This window comes from Rhinopithecus bieti, unplaced genomic scaffold (assembly GCF_001698545.2).
Source record: "Rhinopithecus bieti isolate Rb0 unplaced genomic scaffold, ASM169854v2 scaffold_34943, whole genome shotgun sequence".
Lineage (NCBI taxonomy): Eukaryota > Metazoa > Chordata > Mammalia > Primates > Cercopithecidae > Rhinopithecus > Rhinopithecus bieti.
In genome coordinates, this window is record NW_016815584.1 from 510,035 (window position 1) to 521,684 (window position 11,650).

The 11,650-nt window shown below is 44.8% G+C and overlaps 2 pseudogenes; one reads left to right on the forward strand and one right to left on the reverse strand.

Annotated features, from left to right (window-relative positions):
* Positions 1-642: 642 nt before the first annotated feature.
* LOC108516123 (60S ribosomal protein L30-like) lies at positions 643-5,804 on the forward strand (annotated as a pseudogene).
* Positions 5,805-6,247: 443 nt separating this feature from the next.
* Positions 6,248-7,504, reverse strand: LOC108516132 (histone-binding protein RBBP4 pseudogene; annotated as a pseudogene).
* Between the last annotated feature and the right edge of the window lie 4,146 nt (positions 7,505-11,650).

An 11,650-nucleotide genomic window follows, 5' to 3' on the forward strand; every position in this document is an offset into this window, starting at 1 on the left:
AAGACTCCGTCTCAAAAAAAAAAAAGACTACATATTGGATACAGTGTACACTGCTTGGGTTATGGGTGCACCAAAATCTCAGAAATCACCACTAAAGAACTTATCCATGTAACCAAAACCACCTATACCCCAAAAACTATTGAAATAAAATTTTCTTAAAAAGCATTGTTTTAAAAAATACTATTTCTGGGGCTGGGCATGGTGGCTCATGCCTGTAATCCCAGTACTTTGAGAGGCTGAGGCAGGCAGGTCACCTGAGGTCAAGCGTTTGAGACCAGCCTGGCCTACATGGCAAAACCCCGTCTCTACTAAAAATACAAAAATTAGCCAGGCATGGTGGCACACACCTGCACTCTCAGCTATTCAGGAGGCTGAGGCAGGAGAATTGCGTGAACCTGGGAGGCAGAGGTTGCAGTGAGCCAAGATATCGCTCCACTGCACTCCAGCGTAGGCGACAGAGAGTGACTCTGTCTCAAAAAAAATTAAAATAAAAATAAAAAATACGTTTTCAAAGCCATAGCCACAAGAATCTCAGGAAAAATTTTCCAAAAAGAGGGAAAAGCTAATGCAAGGCTCTAGGATGGAAAAGAAAAAAAAATTGGCATGTTTGAAAGGAAAGCTAGTGTTGGTAAAAGGTAGTATATGGGGGAGAGGTTACATGACCACACTACCCATGAAGGGTAGATATTGTAAAGCCTCAGAAACTATGTAGGAAGTTTGGATGTAATCTAACATAATAGATAACGTGTTAGCGGCACAAATTTAGCGCCTTAAACAACATCCAGCCAGGCGCAGTGGCTCACGACTGTAATCACAGCACTTTGGGAGGCCAAGGCGGGTGGATCACCTGAGGTCAGAAGTTTGAGACCAGCCTAACCAACATGGAGAAACTGCATCTCTACCAAAAATACAAAATTAGCCAGGCATGGTGGCGCACGCCTGGGAGGCTGAGGCAGGAGAGAATAGCTTGAACCCGGGAGGTGGAGGTTGTGTTATGCCCAGACCGTTTATTCCCCGAAGAAGAAGAAGACCACGGCCCGCCAGAAGAGTCCCAGAGTCCAAAGCCAAGGCGGGGCAAGGATCCTTAATCAAAGTTCGAACTTGGTGCGGCCCTCCCGTTCCTAGCAACATAACAAGAGGCCGCCCCCGAATGATGCATGTGCTCGGTTTTTATAGGGCCGATGCATACAGGATATGTAAGGTTACAGAGGTACAGAAGGAATTCCTTTTGGTTGCAGCATTACACAGCTGGTAATGGTAGAGTAGCAATTAACAGTTTTCTATTTGTTGCGCGCAGCCGGCATTTAGTAAAACTACAAAGCGGTGTGACCCTATCAGGAGAGGGGGGCTCTCCTAGGTGGTGTTATCTGAGATGTGTGAGGGGAGATGTGTTTGTGTTGGAGCCTCAGGAAGTTGGGAACAAAATAGAGGATTGTGTTTGTAACTGGGGCCCCGCAGGCAAGATATTGGGCAGACCAGCCGGTAATTAGCAGGACAGAGACTTTCACAACGTTTGTTCTTACAATGTCTGGAGTCTATAGATAACCTAATCGGTTAGGTCCGGGGTGGATCTTTAACTAGGCTCAGGGCGCCGCCTGGGCTGTTTGCCTGTGGACTTCATTTCTGCCTTTTAGTTTTTTTTCATTTGATCTCTTTCAGTTGCAGTGAGCTGAGATTGCACCATTGCACTCCAGCCTGGGCAACAAGAGCCAAACTCCGTCTCAAAAAAAGAAAAAAGAAACAACATCCAATTTATTAGCTCACAGATTTATAGGTCAGCAGTCCATGCACAGGGTCTCACAAGGTTAAAATCACTGTGTCCCTGTGTCACTGAGCTGCATTCTCTTTGATTGCTTTTGTAGAGACAGGGCTGAGGCAGGAGGATTGCTTGAGATTGGGAGGTCAAGGCTCCAGTGAGCCGTGATAGCACCACTGCACTCCAACCTGAGCGACAGAGCGAGACCTTGTCTCAAAACAAACAAACAAACAGGAAAGAAAAAAAAGAAATTTGGCCGGGCACAGGAGCTCATGCCTGTAATCCCAGCACTTTGGGAGGCCGAGGTTGGCAAATCATAAGGTCAGGAGTTCAAGACCAGGCTGACCATCATGGTGAAACCCCGTCTCTACTAAAAATACAAAAATTAGCCAGATGTGGTGGCACACACCTCTAATCCCAACGACTCAGGAGGTTGAGGCAGGAGAATCACTTGAACCCAGGAGGTGGAGGTTACAGTGAGCCAAGATTATGCCACTGCACTCCAGCCTGGGCAACAGAGCAAGACACCGTCTCAGTAAAAAAAAAAAGAAAGAAAAGAAAAAAGAAATTATACAAACATTTTTGTTTGTTTGTTTTTTGAGACAGTCTCACTCTATCGCCCAGGCTGGAGCGCAGTGACACAATCTTGGCTCACTGCAACCTCCACCTCCCGGGTTCAAGCAATTCTCCTGCCTCAGCCTCCCAAGTAGTTGGGACTATAGGCAAACACCACTATGCCCCTCTAAATTTTTGTATTTTTAGTGGAGACAGAGTTTCACCATGTTGACCAGGCTGGTCAGACTTCAGGTGATCCGCCCTCCTCGGCCTCCCAAAGTGCTGGGATTACACTTGTGAGCCACCGCGCCCTACCCTCATGTCAATTCCTATTGCATTGAGAGCCCAAAAACCCATAGTCTGTAACATCACCACTATTAAATAACATTGTTCTGAAAACACTAGCCAAAATTATTAGACAAGTGAAAAAATAATGAGTGAACATTTGAATGCAGGGTCTGAAGAGGAAGTGGTTATATCCCAGTTGATGCCATTGTGAAGGGCCCCCAGTACAAAGACAAAACAGAGCATTCTTGCTCCCTGGCCATCTTGGCATCTGCTCTGGGTTGGGGTCCTTCCCGCACCTAAGGCCAGAAGATGGTGACCACAAAGAAGACAAAATGTCGCTGGAGTCTATCAACTCTAGGCTCCAATTCATCATGAAAAGTGAAAAGTACATCCAGGAGCACAAGCAGACTCTGAAGATGATCAGACAAGGCGAAGCCAAATTGGTCATCGTCACCAACTACCAGGCTTTGAAGAAATCCGAAATACAGCACTATGCCATATTGACCAAACTGGTGTCCATCACTGCAGTGCAATAATACTGAATTGGATTATTCACGGTTGCTCATGCCTGTAATCCCAGCACTTTGGGAGGCGGAGACGGACGGATCATTTCAGGTCAGGAGTTCGAGATTAGCCTGGCCAACATGGCGAAAACACATCTCTACTAAAAAAGTACAAAAATTAGCTGGGCATGGTGGTACACGCCTATAATCCCAGCTACTCAGGAGGCTGAGGCAGGAGAATCGCTTGAACCTGGGAGGCAGAGGCTGCAGTGAGCCGAGATCACGCCACTGTACTCCGGCCTGGATGACAGAGCGTGACTCTGTCTCAAAACAAAAAAGAAAAAAGTAGGCTGGGCGCTGTGGCTTACGCCTGTAATCCCAGCAGTTTGGGAGGCCAAGGCGGGTGGATCATGAGGTCAGGAGTTCAAGCCCAGCCTGGTCAAGATGGTGAAACCCCGTCTCTATAAAAAAACAAAAAAGAAAAAAAAACAGCCCGGCATGATGGCAGGCACCTCTAATGCCACCTACTGGGGCGGCTGAGGCAGAGAATTGCTTGAACCCGGGAGGCAGAGGTTGCAGTGAGCTGAGATCATGCCACTGCACTCCAGCCTGGGTGACAAAGAGAGATTCCGATTCAAAAATAATAATAATAATATTGAATTGGGCACAGAATGCAGAAAACAGTACAGACTGTGCACACTGGCTCTCACTGATCCAGGTGATTCTGATGTCATTAGAAGCATGCCAGAATAGACTGGTGAAAAGCAAACCATGCAAAATTTTCCTTTAATTAAATTTATAGAGTTTGTTTTATTTTATTTATATATATATATGCGGTTGGGAAGTTGGAAGGAATGTCTGTGGACATCCCAGAGAGAAGACAGGAGAGAGGCAAATCCTGAATATGACTGAAATGGCTAAGAATTATCAAATTTCGTGGAATTTACCTGGAAGTGCCTCAAACAGACTGGACGTGGTGGCTCACATGTGTAATCCCAGCACTTTGGGAGGCCGAGACAGGTGGATCACTTGAGGCCAGGAGTTCAAGACCAGCCTAACCAACATGGTGAAACCCCATCTCTACTGAAAATACAAAAACTTAGCTGGGCAGGGGGCGGAGTGGTACTCAAGAGGCTGAGGCAGGAGAATCACTTGAACCCAGGAGGAGGAGGTTGCAGTGAGCCGAGATCACGCCATTGCACGGCAGCCTGGGCAACAAGTGTGAAACTCTGTCTCAAAAAAAAAGAAAGAAAGTGGCTCAAATAAGTGGGTTTTTTTGTTTGTTTGTTTGTTTGTTGTTAGTTGGGATTACAGGCGTGAGCCACTGCGCCCGGCCGACTTTTTATTTATTTTTTGAGACAGAGTCTCCCTCTGTCATCCAGGCTGAAGTGCAATGCTGAGGTATCAGCTCACTACAACCTCTGCCTCCCGGGTTCAAGTGATTCTCCTGCCTAAGCCTCCTGAGTAGCTGGGACTACAGGTGCACACCACCACACCTGGCTAATTTTTGTATTTTTAGTAGAGACAGGGTTTCATCATGTTGGCCAGGCTTGTCTCGAACTCCTGACCTGAAGCAATCTACCCCCTCGGCCTCTCAGAGTACTGGGATTATAGACATGAGTCACAGGCCCTGGCCAAAGGATATGTAATTTTAATATTCATAGATATTACTATGTTTCTTCCCCCAAAATTGTAGCAATTCATGCTCCTAATTCATACACCCACCAACCATATATATGTGTGTTTGTGTCTGTATGAATGCCTATTCCCACACTGTCACCCACACTGAATCTTATCAACTAATTTTTGCCAATCTAATGGGCAGTTCATTTTCGTTTTAATTTCTCCTGATGAATAAAGAGACTGAGTAGCTTTTTTTTTTAATGTAGAAAAACAATGTATTCCATTTTAAACACTTGCACAGTTAGTCATGGAGAGTAACAGGCTTGCTAGTGAAACAGGTCACCCAAAATGGAGATGGCATCAAACTAGTGGTCAAGGACTAACTCCTAAAATAAAAAAAAAAAAAGCAACTTTTATCAAGGATTAATTTAATTTTTAAAACAAATACAAGTTATTGATTCACTCTTCTCAACTTGACAGTCTGCCTGTGGTATTACTGTCAGGTAAAAACATACATCTTTACAACTTGATAGTCCCAAGTTAAAAAAAAAAAAAAATTTCACAGAAAGGAAAAAAACAACATGAAAACAGCTTAAGAAATACACGAACGGCCGGGTGCGGTGGCTCAAGCCTGTAATCCCAGCTCTTTGGGAGGCCGAGACGGGCGGATCACGAGGTCAGGAGATCGAGACCATCCTGGCTAACACTGTGAAACCCCGTCTCTACTAAAAAATACAAAAAACTAGCCGGGCGAGGTGGCAAGCGCCTGTAGTCCCAGCTACATAGGAGGCTGAGGCAGGAGAATGGCATAAACCCGGGAGGCGGAGCTGGCAGTGAGCTGAGATACGGCCACTGCACCCCAGCCTGGGCGACAGAGCAAGACTCCCTCTCAAAAAAAAAAAAAAAAAAAAAAAAACACGAACGAGCAAAAATATATGGGGAAAGAGGAACGTGTAGTTCTGACTTAACTGAAGAAACCAAGAGGAAACTGGTCTACCTGTTTCCTGGTCTACTGGTCTTCATGTGCATCCTGGAAATTCAGGTGTCAAGATTTTCGAGTAGGAATTTATACGATTTGAATCTCCCTTATTTCCTGAATAAAAGGGACATCTTTCAGTATTTATACTTCATGGCTCAGACACCTACCTCGTTTGGCTCTATTCCTTACTCACTCTAGCCTTTACTTAAATGAGTCTGAAAAACTTGGGGATACAGCATAAGAAGAAGAATAATCACACATAACATTCCCCTTTCTGTAGCTACTTTAGACCTGGTTTTTTTACTACAAATTCCTGAAGAAAATTTCAGTGTAATAAGTCTGTGGATTTGCTGAATCAAGCCCCGCCATTAATATTTAGAAAAACACCCACTGTTTGGGCTAATAGCATTATTAGTGGTACCTATTATATAGAGGGATAGCTGAACAAAGTTTGTGTCTCAAAACCAGTGTTAAATCACTCTCAGGGTTGAGAAGAAAAAAGGGGAGTCTAAAATCACAAGAAGTAAAGATACATCTAGGACTCTATCCTTCTGGATCCACACTCCCTTCAGGGTCTTCACCGTTATAAATGTTCTCTGCCATTTGCCACACTTCCATGATGTTGTTTTCTGATACAGAACAAATCATCCAAGGTTCATTGGGATTCCAGGAATTTCTCCTGGAATCTTAGCAGTGTGACCACCATGAATAAACAACTCTGGAGGCCCATCTTCTGCATCTTCTGGGGATTGTTCCTCTGCAATTTTACTTAAATCCCAGACATTCAGTATGCGATTAGTACCACTGGAAGCCAAAATAGTCTCATTGTGAGGTGACCACTGAACCTGGAATATTTCTTCCTTATGTGACTCAAAGGAATGCAACTTAAGTTTCAGATTTCTCAGATCCCACAAGGCAACAGTCTTGTCAGCTGATCCTGTGGCAAGAGTGAACTCACTGTAAGGACTGAAAGAGAGGTAGTTCACTTCAGCAGTGTGAGCATCAACTGAGTGGCTTGGTTTGGAAGTATTTTTTAAACGAGTATCCCAAATCGTAAGTTTCTGATCATCAGCAACTGACCCAAACAGAGGCTCATGAAGCAGATGCCAGAAAACATCTTCGACTACTGCTGTATGCCCTGTAAGATCGTCTTCCACTTTTCCCTCCTTTGGATGGCACTGATGTCCCACAGGCAGATGGTGTGGTCATCTGAAGCACTAAGTAAGTGCCCACTGAGATTTGGGTTCCATGAAAGCCTATAGCCTTCCTTCTGATGTCCATGGAGATGCAAGTCTAGGTTGCACTCTCCAGAAGGATCTGGTTTAGAAGGATGTTTTGTATAGTCAAAGACAAGAACATCACTGGAAGGAGTCTTTGTTGCAATGATACATGGGTCCTGGGGCATATAACGGGCCCTGTTTACCTCTCCTTCATGGTTGATCTTGATTTCTATTTCAATTTTTCCACTAACTGAATCAAAACCTCCAAACTCTCCTTTCTCACTGTCATAGTGTGACGTATCAAACTGAGCATTATCATTAGGAGTTGCACACTGGCTATAACAAGATGATTTTGTTCATCCGAAGTATGTGTCCCCAGGACAAGTTGGTGAATGCTGAAATCTTTCGCTTCTGGTCTAGTTTCATCTGGAAGCCACTGGGCAGTTAGGCTGGGCCACCGCAGAGCATGGATCATCACAAAATTGTAAAGAAAAGGGGTGTTCTTTTTCCGTATTTTGTACTCATCGTTGATCACTCATTCTTTCAAAGTGTCATCGAAAGCTGCTTCCTTGACGGCCATGGCAGGCAGGCGAATCAGAGGAACCCTGGGGTCTAGTATTGCGGGAGGGGTGGTAAGGCTGCGTGGGTAGCTTTTATTAGACTTATTTACCATTCAGAATTGCTTGTCTGCCTTTTGTCTGTTTATATCATTTGCCTATTTTTCTATTGAGTTGTCAACTTTTTCTTCCAATACTAGGTCTTTGTATATTAGAAAATTCATCCATTGATGGTATGTATGCAAATATTTTCTACCAACTTTATTATTTGTGTTTATGCTGCCTTTTTTCATCCAAAAGATTTTATTTTTGTGTAATAATATTTTATTTATAGATTCTGGGCTATTTTGCTTAAGAAGCGCATCCCCAGGTCAGGCATGGGGGCTCACCCCTATAATCCCAGCACTTTGGGAGGCCGACACGGGCAGATCACGAAGTCAAGAGATCGAGACCAAGATCGCGCCATTGCACTCCAGCCTTGGTAATAGAGCAAGACTCTGTCTCAAAAAAAAAAAAAAAAAAAAAAAAAAATTAAGCACATCCCTATCCCAAGATTTTATAGAGTCCTAAATTTTCTTCTGTTTTTTTGTTTTGTTTTGTTTTGTTTTGAGATAGAGTTTCACTCTTGTTGCCCAGGCTGGAGTGCAATGTGCCATCTCGGCTCATTGCAACCTCTGCCTCCGGGGTTCAAGCAATTCTCCTACCTCAGCCTCCCAAGTAGGTGGGATTACAGGCATGCACCACCACGCCCAGCTAATTTTGTATTTTTAGTAGAGATGGGGTTTCGCCATGTTGGTCAAGCCAGTCTTGAACTCCTGACCTTAGGTGATCCACCCGCCTCGGCCTCCCAAAGTGCTGAGATTATAGGCATAAGCCACTGCACCTGGCTTTCTTCTAACATTTTTATAGTTTTGTTATGCTCATTTATATCTTTATTTCATCTGAAATTTACTTTTGCACATGGTATGCAATAAGAATCTAGGTTTATTTATCTTTTCTTTTTTGTTGTTTGTTTGTTTTTGAGACAGGGTCTCCCTCTGTCACCCAAGCAGGTGTGTGGTGGCACAATCACAGCTCACTCTACAGCCCCGACTTTGGGGGCTCAGGTGATTCTCCCACTTCAACATCCCAAGTTGCTGGGACTAAACATAAACCTTACCTAAACAAAATCTTAAAACCTCTGAGGCCAACAAAAACTGCTCTGCTCCAATTTAGATTAATCATCCTATCCTCTATATTACTTATAAGTTTATTCTATTGGAAACCTACTTTACATCAGCATAAGAGAAAAGCCTCACTAGCTTCCCCCTTTCTCTCATTCCACCCTACTTCTAAGAACTTCACTTATAGCCCCTTATTCACTGTTATCCTCCCATTCTTCTCCCCAGGGCCACAGTAGGGTCATCACAACTACCTCAGCCCCTCCAGTGAAAGAAACACTTCCCAGCTGGGCAGTGACTCACGCCTGTAATCCCAGCAGTTTGGGAGGCTGAGGTAGGCAGATCACCTGAGGTCAGGAATTCAAGACCAGCCTGGCCAATATAGTAAAACCCCATCTCTACTAAACATACAAAAAATTAACCGGGTGTCGTGGTGTGTGCCTGTAGTCCCGGCTACTCTGGGGCTGCGACAGGAGAATCGCTTGAACCCAGGAGGCAGAGGTTGCAGTGAGCCGAGATCGTGCCATTGCACTCGTGTGTGCTCCTTTACTTGACCTGAGGCTAAGGCTCCTGGAGAGTTAGGTCCTAGAGGTTCTTAGACTAAAGAAGTCTTGAGCCTCTTTTCTCTTAGGATGTGTTGTTATAGTACCCAGCTGTAGGTGGTGGAAGACTGTATGGGGTGAGACTAAGTAACTTGGGTACTGATCCATTATTTTCTGACGTTGTAAGATACTGATAATTTCTGGCCTGATACCCAAAACAGATCTCATTGTATTCTCCACTTAGTGAATCCAAATACCAAGAGCTGAATTTTCCTGGGGATAGAACTCACATAGCCTGAAGTGTGAAATGAGGCAAAGGCAAGGCAGCCTAGACTCCTGGGTCTCCAGGACAGCTTTGTCTCCACTCTCTGTTGCAAATTATATAGGGAAAGGAGCTTATGGTATGGAAGGCCAGGTATTAGTCTTCTAGGTCTGCTGTAACAAAATATCACAGACAGGGTGACTTAAACAACAGAAACTTATTTTCTCAGAGTTCTGCAGGCTGGAAGGCTAAGAGCAACATGCTAGCAGGATTGGAACCCAACCTGAGGTCCCTCTTCATGGTTTGCAGATGGTAGCTTCTCATTGTGCCCTCACATGGCCTTTCCTTTGTGCCCACATATTCCTGGTGTTTCTTCTCTTCTTATAAGAACGCTAATCACACTGGGTGCAGTGGCTCATGCCTGTAATCTCAGCACTTTGGGAGGCCGAGACAGGTGGATCACGAGGTCAGCCTGGGCAACACAGCAAGACTCTGTTTCAAACAAACAAACAAATAAAACACCAATCAAATTGGATTAGGGCCCTACCCTCATGATATCATTTAACTTAATTACCTCCTTAAAGGCCTATCTTCAAATACAATCACATTGGGAGTTACGGCTTCAACATATGAATTGGGGGTTAAAGGAAACACTTTCACTCATTTTTGTTTGTTTGTTTGTTTTTGTTTTCTTTAGACAAGGTCTTGCTTTCTCACCCAGGCTGGAATGTTGTGAGCCTTGACCTCCTGGGCTCAAGCAATCCTCCCACCTCAGCCTCCTGAGTAGCCGGGACTACAGAAGAGGGCCACCACACCCAGCTAATTTTTGTATGTTTAGTATACCCTGTCTTTCTTTTAAAAAACATTTTAAGTTACTTATTTTTCCTCAATATAAAAGTATTCATGCCGGAAAAAAAAAATCAGTTGTTAAGCTTCTTTCTCTTTTTTATAATTTTGTTTTTGTTTTTTGAGACTGTCTCACTCGGTCACCCAGGCTGGAGGGCAGTGGCTTGATCTCCTCTCACTGCAACCTCTGCCTCCCAGGTTCAAGTGATTCTCCTGACTCAGCCACCAGAGTAGCTGGGATTACAGGAACCCGCCATCATGCCCGGCTAATTTTTGTATTTTTTCGTAGAATGGGGTTTTGCCACGTTGGCCAAGCTGGTCTCAAACTCCTGAGCTCAAGCAATCCACCCACTTCGGCCTCCCAAAGTGCTGGGATTACAAGGCATGAGCCACCACCTTGCCACCTGTCTTTAAAAAAAGAAAGAAAGGCCGGGCACAGTGGCTCACACCTGTAATCCCAACACTTTGGGAGGCCGAGGTGGGTGGATCACATGAGGTCAGGAGTTCACGACCAGCCTGACCAACACAACGAAACCCCGTCTCTACTGAAAATACAAAAATTAGCCGGGCGCAGTGGTGCACACCTGTAATCTCAGCTACTCTGGAGGCTGAGACAGGGAGAATCTCTTGACCCCAGGAGGCAGAGGTTGCAGTGAGCCAAGAGCATGCCATTGCACTCCCGCCTCGGCGACAGTGAGACTCTGTTTCAAAAAAAAAAAAAAAGTAAAATTAGCCGGGTATGGTGGCGTGCACCTGTAGTCCCAGCTACTCAGAAGGCTGAGGTGGGAGGATTGCTCAAACCTGATAATTAGAGGCTGCAGCAAGCCATCCATGATAACATGACTGCACTCCAGCCTGGGTGACAGAGTTACACTGTCTGAAAAGAAGACGAAAAGAAAAGAAAGAAAAAAAAAGAAAACAGATGAGACAGTGGAGCAAAGCTTCTGCTTTTCCTTTGTAAGCCAGCAAATGCTACCCTATGGAAGGGAAAGGACAGGAAGTGAAAAGTACTGTCCAGCTCCACTGAATCTGTAGCAACAGCATGACATTCAGGTAAAAGATATCTAATATGGCTGGGCACGGTGGCTCATGCCTGTAATCCCAACACTTTGGGAGGCCAAGGCGGGTGCATCATCTGAGGTCAGGAGTTTGAGACCAGCCTGGTCAATATGGTGAAACCCCATTTCTACTAAAAATCCAAAAGTTAGCTGGGCATGGTGGTGTGTGCCTGTAGTAGTCCCAACTACTCGGGAGGCTGAGGCAGGAGAATCGCCTGAACCCGGGAGGTGGAGGTTGCAGTGAGCTGAGATTGCACCACTGCACTCCAGCCTGGGTGACAGAGTAAGACTCCATCTCAAA